Raw genomic sequence first — 17156 nt, forward strand, 5'->3', positions numbered from 1 at the left:
CCTTTCGGGATCTTGTCTGCTTTCTTGCATCTTTGTAGATGGCCTCAACCGGGACCTGGGATTCATGTTGCATTACATTCATCCCCCACCATCTGGCCTGCGAAATCCTACCAACTGTCCTGGCTTGATACAATTCACACCTCTTTAACCTGGGGTTACCCCATCTCTGGATCTGTAAAGATTTAATCACCTGCTAATGGTCGCATTCCAAGCATTGTTTGGCATCTTTGAATTTGTCTATATATGTGTTTCTGGAACATACCTCTTCATTCACCTGAGGAAGGAGGAGCGCTCCGAAAGCTAGTGACATCGAAACAAACCTGTTGGACTTTAACCTGGTGTTGTAAGACTTCTTACTATTCTGAACTATGGAACTCCTTGCATTAAAGTAGAGACGATCCAATCTCGCCTTATTCCCTTGGAACTCAACTCCCTCTGTCATGGATCCTTTACAATGGTTACCCAAACAGGTGGCATAGTATGGCGGCTAGGGGATTTTCATGTAACTTAATTGCAGTGTTAATGTAAGCCTACTTGTGACACTAATAAAGATTATTATTCTAGTATGCTGGGAGAAACTGTTCCCATTGATATAAAGATAGAGAACCAGAAGACATCAGTTTAATATGATTGGCAAAAGAATCAATGGCAACATGAGGAAAAAGGTGAGAGTGAGTGATTCGGATCTGGAATACTGCTGGGGTAGAGGTACATTCAACTGGGGCTTTCAAGAGAGAATTGGAGTACCCAAAGAGAGAACATTTGCAGAAATGTGTGTGAAATGGAGGAGGGGGACTGGGTGAGTTGCTCTTGTAGAGAACTGGCATAAACATGATGGACCAAATGGCCTCCTTTTATGTTGTAACCATCGCACTGGCGCCAGTACTGTGGGAATTCCATTTTCAGGCATACATGTTCAGATCAGCTAGGACCAGTCATTTCCAAGTCTTACTGTTTTTTCTCTCTGCACGAAATTCATCTTGTAGAATTAAAGAATACAAATTGAAAACTAAATCCGTTAAATTGTTCTTTATATCAGACTCTTAAAATCTCGAGGAAGCAAGGTCTGGATGTACAGCAGTTTTGGATAATGGGGCAACCTCTCTGTTGAGAGCATTGATTTGCCAGTCTCAATCATGGCTGTTTTCAAGTTGTCACATATGCCTGGCGGGGCGGGTAGTGCCGGAAATGACGAAACCAGACCACTTCCGGCTATGTGATGGTGGTTGTTGCTGAGGATCGGATGGTATTGGGGGGCCTCGGGCTCTTATCAAAGGTAAACACGGGGGACGGTAGCCGGGAGGTTTGGTAGCAGAGGGGCGAGGCCCTGCTCGGGCCTGATTTGCTGCAAGGCACTCGATGAACATGTCTGGAAATTTGAACTAAAAATAGAAAAGTGCTGGAAAAGCTCAGTAGGTCAGGTAGCATCTGTGGAGGAGATGCAGCCAGAGCCACTAATGTTTCCAGCATTTTTGTTTTTATTTCAGATTTCCAGCAAGCACAGTATTTTATTTTTATATTAGGCTTTAAACGACGTCAATGTTTTGTTATAATAAGTTGCTACGCTACAAAGTAGGAAATGGCATCTGTTGTATGTTCCTATTTTAAAATGCAGAAGTGATAGTGAGGCCACTTCAGTTCCTCTAGCACTGACTGCTTGGGCCTATTTTGAGGAACCATTAAGTGTGATTGTGGATCACTCCGTGTCACTGAGCATGAATCAGTACAATTGCCTCTTTCAAGGGGCAAGCTGCTCACCTTAGCAAGACTGCGTGGCAAGACCAATGTGCATAATATCCTCATCTGAGTTGCTGTTTGCTGATGATGCCGTGCTGGTATCCCATACTGAAGTTCACTTGCAGCAGCTTGCAGATCAGATCTTCAGGTCCTGCACTGACGATCAGTGGCAAATTATGGCCAGAGACTCCACCTTCCAGCAACATCGATTAAACTCGCTCTGGAGGTTCTAACAGCTTCACATATCTTGCATCAACAATTACCAGCAACATGTGCCTTGATGCTGAAATCAGAACTAAAATTACCAATGCTGCAACTGTCATGTCACAGTTGAGAGTTTCAATATGGGCCAACAGCAAACTAACTGAAATACATAGCTCCATGCGTACCAGGCCAGTGTTCTCAGCACTCTCCTACAGAGAGAAGCATGGGCATCTTATGCAAACCAGGAAAAGCAGCTGAACATCTTTCACGCCTGCTGCCTTATGCAAATGTTGGGCATCTCCTGGCAGAAGAGAGTGTTGAATATGGAAGTCAACTAATGTTCAATGATCTCCAGCATACTTGCACTCTTTTGAGAGCATTGACTCTGTTCGCTGGGACATGTGAGCCGAATGGTTGGCAGTCACAGCTGCAAAGACATTCTCTAGGGCCATCTTGTTTTCGGCACAAAACCTCAAGTTGACCAGGATCGGAGTCGATGCATGAGAAGTCCTGGCTGCTGATCAGTGTCCATGGAGTAAAGCAGTCGGGAAGGGTAGGGAAAAAGCAGAGGACAAAAGACATACGATGGTGGAAAAGAACCCACTGGAAGGAAAATGCATGAGTTAACCTTGGACTAATTTTATTCATCTGTGCTAGCTGCAGAAGCGACAGCCACTCACAAATTAGCCTCTGTCTACAGCCACAATGACCTGTGGTCAATACAGAAGTGCTGACGTCCTGGGCGCAGTGTGTTGCTTCCTGAGATCGACAGATGCAAAATAAAACATCTAGTTAAAACAAATTAAAAGGTTCACATTAATTTTTTATAAAGTCTCAACAAAAGTCCCAATTAAATCATAATATTATTATAGCTGTCCAAGAATCTTTACACCCTCCAGTGCCCACAGGTTGCAAAAAAAGACACTCGCACCCAGAGACAGAATAGGTTGGCAGCCAGGGTGACTACTCTTGCTAGCCAAGCTCATTCTGGATCTGTAACTTTGCAATACCAATTGGTTCGGCCAAACGGTTTGTTTTATGTTGTATGTTCCATGTAATCGAGGTTGCTATGTTGTATTTAATTTATAACAGCTGCATCAGTAAATTGAGTTCTTGGATTGATTATTTACTTATCCCATCATCCCATGGCAACATTTCTTCATTCTGATCCTACCTTGGACTGTTACGATCCCAGTTGATGTTATAAGTGGACGGGAAGATCCCTAAATTGAACTCTGGCTCAAAAGGACATAATTTTTAAGTTTAAAAAAAAATTGTGGAAGAACAGAGTCACAAGAGCACTAATTAGTTTTAACAAAAAAAAAACTTTATTAAACATGAGATTGGATTAGAATACAATACTCCCCTAATACTCCCTTACTCCCCTTAGTTTAGCAATTGCACACAGGTTAGGATCAGCATGGATTACAAAGTACATCATAATTTACAGTGGTCTCATTAACACAAAAGGTCCATTTAAGCACACAATATGGCTGTGGCAACACAAATTCCTCTCTGAACCCTAGTGAATGTCAGTGAATTTCTCCTCAAAATCCCCCCAGATGATTATTATATCATGACCCACCTTGTCTCACTGAACTTTGGCTTCCACACAAGTGATTTCAAATTTCGCTTTCAAAAGTCACACTTTCAAATCTTATTTAAAATTATGCTTTCCCCTCCGTTGCTTCCATCAAAGTTTCGCTTTCAGGTTTTATACCTCTCCCTTCAGCTTTCTTTTGTCTTCAAGACTCTTGTACCAACTCTGAGGTCCAGCCACTGATTTCTGCACTTATTTCAAATAATGCCACCCAAACTCTAGAATTTCTCACAAACTTTAGCGCAACTGCAGATATATTTCTGACCTCACAATCCAATGCCTTTTCAGTTCTCTGTGACGTTACTGAAGAGTAATCTGTTCTGATTCCCAATTTCCTCTGTTCTATTAATTCCAGACTTCTTGGAAACCTCTCTCCACCTTCGGTAGCTGGACTTTAGATTTCGGCATCTGTTCTCTTAACCATTACTCCATAGTATGGCTTTTCTTCTGGCAAGGCTCATAGCTTTCTAAAACTGACTGCTTCTAGCAGAGCTGTGATAGCTGCATTTCCTCTCACTACCCATCTCCAACTGCAATCAAATTAGCTAAGCTAAAACGTAAAAGATTCTCTACCTTACAAAGCCCCAGTTGCTAAGCAATCACTGCTGGTTTATTTACTATTCACGCCGTAGCCCTCGCTAAGCACAATAGAATCAGAGTTGAAATTGAAATCAACCCCCACACACACAAACACCTTTTACCAGCATGAACGTAACTATAGATTTTACCCTTCCTGGCATAGAAACGTTAAATTAAACACACTTAAAAACTCTACCTTATTTCTAATGTTTACCAATACAAATATAAATCCCTGAAAACTACTTTTGTTTACCTAACACCACCAACACCAACCTTTGTGATTACAACTGTGGTGCACAGTCCTTGCCCATATCATCCTCTCCATGGCACTTTATTCGATGGACCACTTCAAGTTTCTCCACTGCTGGTCCTTTTCTTTCATCTCTTGGTTTCACTGCAACCTGTTCTAACACAACTTGCAAAATCCTTTGCTCTCACTGCTACATAGTGTCCTTCAAGTTTCTACAAGGTTCCATTCCTGATTTCTTCTTATTTTTAATCTACGTGCTATTCCATGGTGATACGAACTGACAACATGGGGCTAGTTCCTATATGTATGCCATTGATGGGGGAGGCGGTGGCGTAGTGTATTGTCGCTGGCCTAGTAATCCAGAGACCCAGGGCACATTCTGCGGACCCCAGTTCAGATCCCTCCACACAGGTGGTGGAAATTATATTGAATAAAGATATGGAATTAAAAGTGTAAGATGACCATGAAACAATTGTCGATATTTACCTTAAAGGCGCTGGATAAGTACATGTTATTATTGTCCTTTTAGGCCATGTGTATATTTCTAGAAACATCTAACATATTGTTTTTAGACATTTTGTTCCACCACTTGTACTGCATTTTGAAGTATGGAGTAATGGTTAAACGTCAAAACACTGCAGATGTCAGAAATCTGACAAATGCTGGAAAGTTCAGTGGGTCAGGCAGCATCTGTGGAGACAACAGAGAATGGTCATGTTTAAGATGTGCATTTTTTGACATATTTTGAAAAAGAGTTGAAGAGTTGTCAGTTAGCGTTACGAGGTTTGAATTACGCTCTTGAAATATAGCAACATAGATTTGAGCTGGAGACAATGCTAGAAATACAGGCTCGGACGGAACAATCTGAACTGAGCCATGAGTTGATGTAATTTTGATTTTAGAAAACTTCTGATGGCAACAGCTTCCTTGTGCTTTATGAAGTTGTTTAAACTGTATTTTGTCATTACAAAGTACAGGCTTGATGTAAAATTAACTTACCCCTACCGATCTTCGTCTACCAATCTTAATTTAGATTTGATTCATGAATTGTCAGTATGGATTCAAAAGGGAAAATCTTGCTTGACCAGCCATATTTTTTTTTTGAGGAGGTAAAAGAGAAAGTAGACAGTGGTAGCACAGTCAATGTAATTTATCTGGATTGTGACAAGGCCTTTATCTAAGATGCCCCATAATAGACTAATGAATAAGGTCAGCGAATGTGGAGTCAGGACAAGTGCCGAGTAGATCGCTAGCTGGCTTGGCTTTTTGACAGAGAGCAGAGAATGGGAGTAAAGGGTAGTTATTCAGAGTGGCATAAAATGATCAGTGACATTGCACAAGGATAAGTTCTGGGACCACTGCTGTTCACAATTGGTTTGGATTTTAGAATCAAAAACACAATTTCTGAATTTGCGGATGACCCCAAATTAGGAGGCATAGTCATTACTGACCTGGACTGGCTTGCTTATGTGACTTATAATTGACGTATAATTGTGTGCCTGTGTAATCCAGATATATAGCTCTCTTTCTTGAGTGAAATGTTTTGTTTGGAACTTCACATATAGCACCTACCCGTTTGCCTGGCTTTTGATCAGATGATTGGACAATGCTTACTGTTCATTCGGTTTCTAGCTACCGAAAGACATTTTGTGGTTATTGCCTGGCAGCTGACTGTTGTCCGGCATCTGATCTACTGTAGTGCCCACTTTGGAGGATTTGGGACCTGTGTGAACAGGCAAGCACCAATCTGCCTCTTCAACCATTCAGATTAAAGATCTTTACACAGGCATACAAGAGTCTAAACCAGGAAGTGTAAGTGAGAATATTTAATTCAATCCAAAATTATGTGCTGAAAGAGAAATAAAGGGAGAGAAAGATGGAATTGAGAGCTAAAAGAGACAAGTTGAATACATGTCACTAATTTTTAAAATCTCCAACGACAATCAAAATTTGTAAGAATAATTTCTCAGTGTGAGAAAGATTGTTTGGTCATAATTGAGATGTTAAAAATTCACTCGCATATGAATGGACATGCCCAACAATGTTGTGGTATGTTAAGTGGGCAGCTAGTGGGACTTCCAATGGTGGCCATGGAGGAGTAGGTTGCACATTTGATAGCTCCCGCCTGTGACGGACTTTTGGACCTTTTTCCCCTGTTGTTTCCCGGATTTTATAGGATAAATTGGTGAAGAGTGAGGCAGTGAGGAGAAACCCCCTCCGGTGTATGGAGAATTGGACCAGAAATGGCCGTGTGAGAAGACCAAGCCCTATGAGGAAGACGCGAGCAGAGCTGGTCACGCGGGAAAGCATGGCGGAGAAGCAGGGCCGTGGGGAGATGGCACAGTGGTCGACGGAGCAGCTAGTGAAGTTTTTCGAAGATTGCTTCGCCAAGCTGAAGAAGGACACCCTGGACCCGATTAAGGCTTCGATTGATCAAGTTGTGCAGAAGCAAGAGACCCATGGGAGAGCAATCCAGGAGGCCGAGAAAAAGTGTCCAAGCATGAGGAGTACATAACTGTGCTGGAGACCAAGGTGAAGATGACGAACGACCGCCAGAAAAGAATGTAGGAGAAGCTGGAGGACCTGATGAACAGGTCCAGGAGGCAGAATCTTAGAATTGTCGGCCTCCCTGAAGGCAGTGAGGGATCGGATGAGAGGACTTGTGTGACGGACATGCTGGAGATGATGATGGGGGCTGAGTCGTTCCCTCGGCCCCTGGAAGTGGATAGAGCGCACAGAGCCCTCCCGAGCGAACGAGCCGTCGAGGGCCATGGTTTTCACCGTTTCCTGGACAAGGAAAACGTTCTGCGGTGGGCCAAGAAGGAACGGAGCAGCAAATAGGCGCGGATTTGGCCAAGAGGCGAGCTGCGTTTAATCGGGCAAAAACGACCCGCTTTAAGAAGGGGATGAAGTTTGAGATGCTGTAACCAGCCCGTCTGTGGGTTACACATGAGGAACGGGACTTCTACTTTGAAACACCAGACGAAGTATGGTCTTTTATTGAAGAAAAGAGGCTGGAGGCGAATTCAAAGACACTGAAGCCTTGGAGAAGTACTGTGGCAGCGATTTGTTGTGCTGGTTGTATAAATATAAGTAGTGATATGTGTAATAAGGGGCTGTTTGCAGGGAGCTGGTTAGAGGGGGGATGGGCTTTGGGGTTGGTTTGGTTTTTTGGGTGAATATTTTTCTATAGTGGCTGTTTCTTCATTGTTTTTTCTGATGTTTGTTTACTGGGGAATGTGATGCTTTTAAAATGTTTGCCCATGTGGGAGGAGAGGGGAGAGAACAATGGGGAGATAGACTGCTTGGTGCCAGGGGTGGGCGCTATCAAGTCAGCATGGGTCAGCTGACTCGGGAGCGTAGTGGGGGGTGAGCAGGTGTTAAGATGGAGCTTGACTTGGGAGGTTGGGTTTCAAGTGTTGTTGCTAGGGGGGAGGGAGAGGAGAGGGGAAGCTGCTTTGCTGACGGGAAGAACTGTTACTAGGGGACAAATGGGAGGTCGGGAATGGTGACTGCCCATGGGGGTCTCGACGAGGCGGAGAGCACGAGCTAGAGTCTTGCCCTAAAAGGGAGCTGGAAGCCCCCTGATCAGGCTGATTACATGGAACGTCAGAGGGCTGAATGGGCTGGTCAAGAAGGCTCGAGTGTTTGCGCATTTGAGGGGTTGAAGGCGGATGTGGCAATGCTACAAGAGACACACCTAAAGGTTACAGACCAGATGAGATTGAGAAAGGGGTGAGTCAGCCAAGTACTCGACTCAGGGCTGGACTCAAAGACCAGGGGTGTAGCGATCTTGATCAACAAATGAGTGTCATTCGAGGCAGTGAGAATCGTAGGTACATAATGGTGAGTGGGAAGCTGGTGGGAGTGCGGGTGGTACTCGTGAACATATATGCTCCGAATTGGGACGATGTGGAATTTATGAGGCGGGATTTAGGTAAGATCCAAGACTTAGTCACATAACCTGATCATGGGAGGAGACTTTAACACATTGATCTGGAATTGGACCGGTCAAAATCCAGGACAGGGAGGAGGCCGGCCGCGGCAAAGGAATTGAAGGGGTTTATGGAACAGATGGTGGGAGTAGATCCATGGAGGTTTGCACAGCCAAGGGCGAAGGAGTTTTCCTTTTTCTCACATGTCCACAAGGTATACTCTCGCATCGACTTTTTTGTTCTGAGCAGGGCGCTAATACCGGAGGTGGTGGATACGGAGTACTCGGCAATCACAGTGTCGGACCATGCCCCGCATTGGGTGGATCTGTGGGTTAGTGAGCAGAGAGGTCAACGCCTGCTGTGGAGACTTGATGTGGGGTTACTAGCGGACGAAGCGATCTGTGGGCGGGTTGACAAGTCCACCCAGAACTACCTGGAAACAAATGATACGGGGGAGGTCTCCGCAGCGACGGTTTGGGAAACTCTGAAGCCAGTGGTCAGAGGCGAATTAATCTTGATACGGGCCCACAGAGAAAATGCGGAACAGGCTGAGAGGGATAGGTTAGTGGAGGAGATACTCCAGGTGGACAGGAGATACTCGGAGGCCCCGGACACGGGGCTACTGAGGGAGTGGCGGAGGTTGGGCTGTTGACCACAGGGAAAGCGGTGGAACAGTTGAGGAAAGCAAGGGGGGCAATTTATGAGTACTGGGAAAAGGCAAGCAGAATGTTGGTGCACCAGCTCAGGAAAAGGGAGGCGGCCAGAGAGATAGGTAAAGTAAAGAGTAGAGGCGGGAATACCATCCTGTACCCAGCGGCTGTGAACATGGTGTTTCAGGAATTCTATAGTAAATTATATGAGTCGGAACCCTTGGCTGGGGTGGAGGGGATGATCCAGTTTTTGGATCCGTTGAGGTTCCCGAGGGTAGATGAGGATCTGGTGGAAGGGTTAGAAGCCCCAATTGAGATTCAGGAAATAATCAAAGGGCTGGAGGGCATGCAGTCGGGCAAGGCCCCGGGGCCTGACGGCTACTCAGTGGAATTCTAAAAGAGGTTTCCAGAGATATTGGCCCACTGCTGGTGAGAACATTTAATGAAGCAAGAGAGAAGGGAGTCTTCTTTCCCCCCCCCCCCCAAACAAACAATGTTGCAGGCCTCAATTTCATTGAAACGGGAGAAGGATCAGGAGCAATGTGGGTCATACAGGCCAATTTCTCTACTGAATCTGGACTGCCGGCTAAGATACTGGCCACAAGGATAGAGGACTGTGTCCCGGGGGTGATAGGGGAAGACCAGACGGGAATTGTAAAGGGCAGGCAACTCAAAGCCAATGTTCGAAGGCTTTTAAATGTTATTATGATGCCCTCAGAAGGAGAAGAGGTGAAGGTGGTGGTAGCGATGGATGCGGAGAAGGCCTTTGATCAGGTGGAGTGGAATTACCTGTGTGAGGCGCTGAGAAGGTTTGGGTTTGGTGAAGGCTTTATTGACTGGGTGCGGTTGCTCTATCATGCACCAGTATGAAAAAATGAAAATCCCTTATTGTCACAAGTAGGCTTCAATGAAGTTACTGTGAAAAGCCCCTAGTCGCCACATTCCGGCGCCTGTTCGGGGAGGCTGTTACGGGAAAGCGAGTGTGCGTACGAACCGGCTGAGGTTGGGGTACTTTAAACTACACCGAGGGACGAGGCAAGGGTGCCGCCTCTCCCCATTACTGTTTGCTCTGACCATAGAGCCAGAGGCCATGGCGTTACGAGCCTCTAGGAACTGGAAAGGGCTGGTTCGGTGGGGGGGGGGGGTGCACCAGGTCTCGCTTTAGCAGATTACCTGCTCTTGTATATTTCAGACCCGTTGGAGGGGATGGGGGAAGTAATGCGAATCCTGGGAAATTTGGCAATTTTTCTGGGTATAAATGTATGAACATGGGGGAAAGCGAGATGTTCGCAATCCAGGCAAGAGGACAGGAGAAGAGACTGGGAGAGCTGCCGCTTAGAATGGTAGGGAAGAGCTTTCGGTATCTGGGAATCCATGTAGCCTGGGAATGCTAGGTACCGCACAAGTTAAACCTATCCCGGTTGGTAGAACAAATGGAAGGGAACTTTAAAAGATGGGACATGCTCCCGCTATCACTGGCGGGGAGGGTACAGACCGTGAAAATGATGGTCCTCCCCAGATTTCTGTTTGTCTTTCAGTGCCTCCCCATCTTCATCCCAAGGGCCTTTTTCAAGCGGATGAATCAGGATATTTTGGGCTTTTTGTGGGCGGGTAAAACCCCGCGAGTGAAGAAAGTGTTGCTGGAGCGCAGTCAGGGGGAGGGTGGGTTGGCTCTGCCGAACTTCTGCAATTACTACTGGGCGGCTAATATAGCCATGATTAGGAAGTGGGTATTGGGGTGGGGTCGGTGTGGGAACAGATGGAGGCGGCGTCATGCAAAGACACCAGTTTGGGAGCACTGATAACGGCACCTCTTCCGTTCTCGCCGGCCGATACTCCACAAGTCCGATGGTGGTGGAAGCTGTGAGAATCTGGGGGCAGTGGAGGGATCATCGGTTTGGACCCCGATTTATAATAATCATCGGTTTGTACCGGATAGGCTAGATGGTGGGTTCAGGAGATGGCAAAGGGCAGGAATTAGAAGGATGGGGGATCTATTTATAGATGGGTGCTTTCCCAGCTTGAAACCCTTGGAGGACAAATTTGAATTGCCAGCAGGGAACGGGTTTAGGTATTTGCAGGTGCGAGACTTCCTGAGAAAACAGGTGCCAGCCTTTCCGCTGCTGCCGCCAAGGGGGATACAGGATAGAGTAGTCTCCAGTACCTGGGTGGGAGAGGGGAAGGTTTCATCTATTTACCAGGAGCTTTCGGAGGCGGCGGAAACCCCGGTGGAGAAGCTTAAGGGCAAGTGGGAGGACGAGCTAGGAGGAGAGATAGAGGCGAGTCTATGGGCGGATGCCCGAAGCAGGGTTAATACCTCCTCATCATGTGCCAGGGTCAGCCTGATACAATTTAACGTAGTCCACCAGGCAAACAAGACAGCGGCCCGGATGAGCAGGTTTTTCAGGGGAGAAGATAGGTGTGCGAGATGCGCAGGAAGCCCAGCAAATCATGTCCAATGTTTTGGGCATGCCCGAAGCTTGGAGGGTTTTGGCAGGATTTTGCAATGTCCACTGTGCTAAATACACAGATGGTGCCCGAGTCCGGAGGTAGCGATCTTTGGAGTGTCAGAAGAGTTCGGGGGCAAAAGAGGCTGACGTCTTGGCCTTTGCCTCCCTGGTAGCCCGGAGACGGATCTTGTTAATGTGGAGGGATTCGAAGCCCCTGAGTGTAGAGACCTGGGTTAGTGACATGGCTGTGTTTCTCAGTCTCGAGAAAATAAAGTTCGCCTTAAGAGGGTCAATGGTCGGGTTCACCCGGAGATGGCAGCTGTTCATCGACTTTCTCGGGGAAAATTAAAATGTCAGCAGATGCAGCATTCCAAGGTGGGGGGTGGGGTGAAGGTTGCGATTGGCGGGGGGGGGGGAGAATGTTTATTATACCATGTTGATGTCATTGTCTATGTTATTTTTATAAAAAATTTCAAATACCTTCATAAAAAAATTTTTTTTTTTAGTGTGTAGCTAGTGGGTAAGAACAGCATCTTCAAATCCATAATGTCTTCTGAGTGGTGAGTTTCTTCTCAGGGTACCGATGTTGTGAAGTTTGTGGAGGAGCAGGGTAAATCAGACAACAATTTTCTGATTTCCATGTTAACAGCACATGTGCAGACAATGGAGATTACTGCCCCATTTACTCCTTAATAGCAGTAAGCACTACATCTTTACCATTAGTCATATAGCAAACTCCTAGATCAGTAAATGTGTGAGCAAAGGAACTCAGCTGTTTTATTTAGGTACTTTGTTACTTGCTTTAGTGTAGTAGATAGTGGTAACCTTCTGTCTCGTAAGACGATAGTTTGCACCATGGTGGGCAAGTCTGTGTTAAGCAATATTTGGTGCAGCTCAGGAGCCCAACCCTGGAATGACAATCCCTGCCGCATTTGCTGCAAAGGAAGACAGTGGACTAGGAAGGTGTGCAATTTCGCTAGCGTTCTAATCAACCAGATGCACTTTCCATTTCTGCTCGGCATTTCCATGTCCTACCAAACAGTGAGCCTCCAGAGATCACGCACGTATCTGAGCATCTCCTGGATGTTGGTGTCAGTGTCTGGCACCTTCATATCTCCCATGCAAGTGCTCTTGTCACGGAGTTATGGATACTCAGGAGATCAATCATCTCTCCAGAAGGTTTTGGGGTATAATGCTGTCATCCTTCCAATGAACATGGCCGAGCCAGCGCAGGTTTTGTTCGCTTAGCAGTGAGTATGCTCATGGAATTTGTGAGCTCCATAAGAACACAAGAATTAGAAGCAAGAGTAGGCAACCAGGCCCTTCAAGCCTGCCCTGCCATTCAATGTGATCATGGCTGATCAATGCTGGCCTCAATTCCTTTTCTGTGCCATTTCCCCATAGCCCACTGTTCCTTAATCTATCAAATATTTATCAACCTCCTCTTTAAATACCTCTAATGATCCATCCTCCGGGAAGAGAATAACAGAGATTTGCCACTCTCTGCGAGAAGAAATTTCTATGCATCTCAGTTTTAAATGACCTGTCCTTTATCTTGTAGCCATGTTCCATTGTTCGAGACTCCCACTGGTGATAACATCTCACCATCAACCCTGTCAAGCCCCCTCAGACTCATATGTTTGAATAAGGTCATTCCTCATTCTTCTAAACTCCAAGGAATGCAGACCCAGACTACTTAGGCTCTCTCATGCCAGGAATTAGCTTGGTGAATCTCCTTTGGACTGCCTCCAATGTTACTATGCTTTTTAGGTAAGGGGACCAAAACTGTACATAATATTCCAGGTGAGGCCTCACCAACACACCCTGTACAATTGCAACAAAACCTCCCTATTTTTATACTCCAACCCCTTTGCAATAAAGGCCCAAATTCCATTTGCCTACTAACTACTTGTTGCACCTGCCCGCTAGCTTTTTGTGATTCATGCACTAAAAGACCTAGATCACTCTGACCTTCACTCACCTGCAGTATCTCCCTATCTGCCTTTTGATTCCTCCTACGAAGTGCCGTTTGATTCCTCCTACGAAGTGCATGACCTCACACTTCCCCACTTGAAACTCCATTTGCCAGGTTTTCGGTCAGTCATCTAATCTATCTGTATTCCGTTGCAGAATCGCAATATCCTCATCACAACATGCCCTTCCACCTACTTTCGTATCATCGGCAAATTTGGAAACCTTACGTTCTGTTCCTTCCTCCAGGTCATTGATATAAATAGGGGACAATTGCGAAACAAGTACTGATCCCTACGGCACTCTACTAGTTACATCTTTTCCACTCTGAAAAGGACCCATTTATTCCAACTCTTTGCTTTCTATGTGACAGCCAGCCAGTCCATGCTCACACATTACCTCCAATTCCATGGGCTTTTACTTTATGCATTGGCCTCTTATGTGGCACCTTGTCAAATGCCTTTTGAAAATCTAAATACACTACATCTACAGGTTTCCCTTTATCTACCCTCTCTGATGTAACAGATGTTATACTAACTGGCCTATAGGTCCCTGCCTTCTGCCTTTTTCCTTTCTTGAACAAGGGAGAGTCACATTAGCTTTTTTCCAATCTTATGGCACCCTCCCGGAATTTAGTTACAAAAAATTTCGACCAATGGGTCCACTTCCATTAAACTCTAGCGTGCAGTTCATCGGATCCTGGCGACTTGTCCGCCTTTAGCCTTTTGAGTTTCTCTAATATCCCTTCTGATTGGGATTTTTCCAAGTTCTACCATGCTGTTTGAAATCAGCCCATCTGATATCTTAGAGATATTTGCAATGTCTTCCATGGTGAAGACTGATGAAAAAAATTTATTTAGCTTATCCGCCATTTCTATGTTTGCTGTTATTAGTTCACCAGCCTAGTTCAGTAGAGGACCCACATTTCCTTTCGACGCCCGCTTCCTATTTATATACCATGGAAACTCTTATTGTTTGTTTTTATACTGCATGCAAGTTTTCTCTCAAAATTCATTTTCTCTCTTCTTATGAGCTTTTAAGTATTTTGCTGCTGGATCCTTAAGATTTGCCAGTCCCCTGGTCTACCACTTTCCCTTGCCACTTTGTATATCCTACTTTTCGATTTAACATTATCTTTGACCTCCTTTATTAACTGTGGATTTGCATCTACCTCATGGAATCTCCCTTTCTCGTCCACACTGTGAGCATTATGGACCAGCTGTTCGAATATCTGCCACTGCTCATCTACTGGCCTGTATCTTAGCTTGTTTACCCAGTTCATCTTGGACAACATCTCCCTCACCATTATAATTGCTCTTATTTATATTGAAGACATTGGTTATGGACCTATGGACTGCTGAGCATCCAGTCCTGGTCACCGTGCAACCATGTTTCAGTAATAGCTCATACATCATGCTTGTATTTTGCTATCTGTGCTATCAACTCATTTATCTGTTGCAAATGCTTCATGCATTCAGATAATGAACATTTAGCTTTGATTTTTTTTACAGTTGTTTATAACTCTGGATTTACTCTGTGTTGCATATTTTTGTTTATGTTTCCTGCCCCGGCCTGTCACACTATGACAGTCAAGTTCCCCCTCACTATCGTGTGCTCACAAACCCCTGATTTTCCAATACTTCCATTTTTGGAACCCCCCCTCCTAGTTAGAACTCTTGTATGAGTCCTTGGTGCAATATAATGTTCATATGATCTGTCCCTACCTGTTGTCTTCTGTTGACACTCCGGCTGTTCACTAACCTGCACTCCTACCTTTAATTTTCCAAGCAACTGAACCCGCACCCCAACTCTTTAGTTTAAAGTCCTTTCTACTTCCCTAGTAATACGGTCTGCAAGAACACTGGCCCCAGCATGGTTCAGATGAAGGTTATCCCAACAGTACAACCCCCACTTCCCCCCAGTACTGATTCCAATGTCTTACAAACTGATACTCACTTCTCCCACACAGTCTTTGAGCCACATATTCATCTCTCTAATTTTTCATACCCTTTGCAGATTTGCACGTGGCTCAGGTAATAATCCAGAGATTATAACCTTGGAGGTTCTATTCTTTCATTTAGTGCGTAACTCCTCAAATTGCCTACACAGAACCTCCTTCCTCGTTCTACCTATGTCTTTGGTGCCTACATGGACCATGACCATTGGATCCTTCCCCTCCCATGACACGTTCCTCTCCAGCCCAGAGCAGATGTCCCGAACCCTGGCACTGGGCAGGCAACACAGCCTTTGAATCTCGGTCCTGGCTACAGAAAACAGTGTCTGTTCGCCTGACTATACTATCCCCAACTACTATTCCATTTCTCTTTTCTCCCCCCACTTGATGGCTCCCTGAACCATGGCGCCATGGTCAGTTTGCTCATCCATCCTACAGTCTCCTTTCTCGTCCACACAAGGAGCAAGAATCTCATAGCTGTTGGACAGGAACAAGGGCTGAGAGTCCTGTAGTGCTATCCCTTGGATCCCTCTACCTGTCTCACTTGCAATCACAACCTCCTGTACCTGACCATTGACGGAATTTAAGGCAGTTAATCTAAGGGGTGTGACTGCAGTCTGGAATACTGTATCCAGGTTGGTCTCCCCCTCCCTGGTGTGTCGCAATGTCTGAAGCTCATTGCTCCAGGACTCCTGAGACCATGAAGGTGGACACTGTTCAGCTTTTTCCTCTGCCGAGCATATGGTGTCCAAGCCTCACCACTGCAGAGGAGTGCGCTGGGATACAGGCTTGGTAGGCTCACAGTTTGGTGTTGTCAGGTTGCTGTCATTCCACACACTCAGCTTGGACATAACAGCTGCAGGTTTTGCGATGCAAGTGTTTGTGAAGCTGAGATATGTCAAGCTATCAACAACTTCCAGGGTCACATTGTCAATGCTGTTAGGTGAATTGGTAGCACAAGTGGATAGCACTGTGGCTTCACAGCGCCAGGGTCCCAGGTTCGATTCCCTGCTGGGTCACTGTCTGTGCAGAGTCTGCATGTTCTCCCCGTGTCTGCGTGGGTTTCCTCCGGGTGCTCCGGTTTCCTCCCACAGTCCATAGACGTGCAGGTTAGGTGGATTGGCTATGATAAATTGCCCTTAGTGACCAAAAAAAGTTAGGAGGGGTTATTGGATTACGGGAATAAGGTGGAAGTGAGGGCTTAAGTGGGTTGGTGCAGACTCGATGGGCCGAATAGCCTCCTTCTGCACTGTATGTTCTAAATTCTCTCTCTGTGTACCCGAACAGGCGCTGTAGTGTGGTGACTAGGGGATTTTCACAGTAACTTCATTGCAGTGTTATTGTAAGACTACTTGTGACACTAACAAAGCTTATTGTTATTATTCGTAACACTACAGGATGACATCAGGTTGCATGTTGTTTTCAAAAAGAATGGCGTGATTATGGTTTTTCTTATTTCTTGGCTTTTTTTTTTAGACTGTTGTCTGTGTTCATTTGTGAATAGCTTGTACAATGAGAGGATTCCCCTTCCTTGGAATTGTGGTTACTGTTCCCGAAATGCTCTCCTACTGAAACTTCTACCACCTGGCTGGGCTCATTCCCCAATACCAGGTCCAGTACAGCCCCTTCCCTAGTTGGACTATCTACATATTGTTTTAAGATGCCCTCCTGGATGCTCCTTACAAACTCTGCCCCGTCCAAGCCCCTCGCACTAAGTGAGTATTGACAATCGGAGAGATTGAGGTGTACAGGTCCACAGGTCACTGAAAGGGGCAACACAGGTGGAGAAGGTAGTCAAGAAGGCATACGGCATGCTTGCCTTCATT

The 17156-nt window shown here is 45.6% G+C and overlaps 1 protein-coding gene across 10 annotated transcripts in view; it reads left to right on the top strand.

Annotated features, from left to right (window-relative positions):
- Positions 1–1195: 1195 nt before the first annotated feature.
- Positions 1196–17156, top strand: part of exoc1 (exocyst complex component 1) — a 140773-nt gene continuing 124812 nt past the window's right edge. For all 10 annotated transcript variants that reach the window (XM_072496797.1, XM_072496799.1, XM_072496800.1 and 7 more), the window contains exon 1: positions 1196–1276. The gene's annotated coding sequence lies outside the window, so the exon portion shown is untranslated. The remainder of the gene's footprint in view (positions 1277–17156) is intronic.

Source organism: Scyliorhinus torazame, chromosome 3, assembly GCF_047496885.1.
Source record: "Scyliorhinus torazame isolate Kashiwa2021f chromosome 3, sScyTor2.1, whole genome shotgun sequence".
Lineage (NCBI taxonomy): Eukaryota > Metazoa > Chordata > Chondrichthyes > Carcharhiniformes > Scyliorhinidae > Scyliorhinus > Scyliorhinus torazame.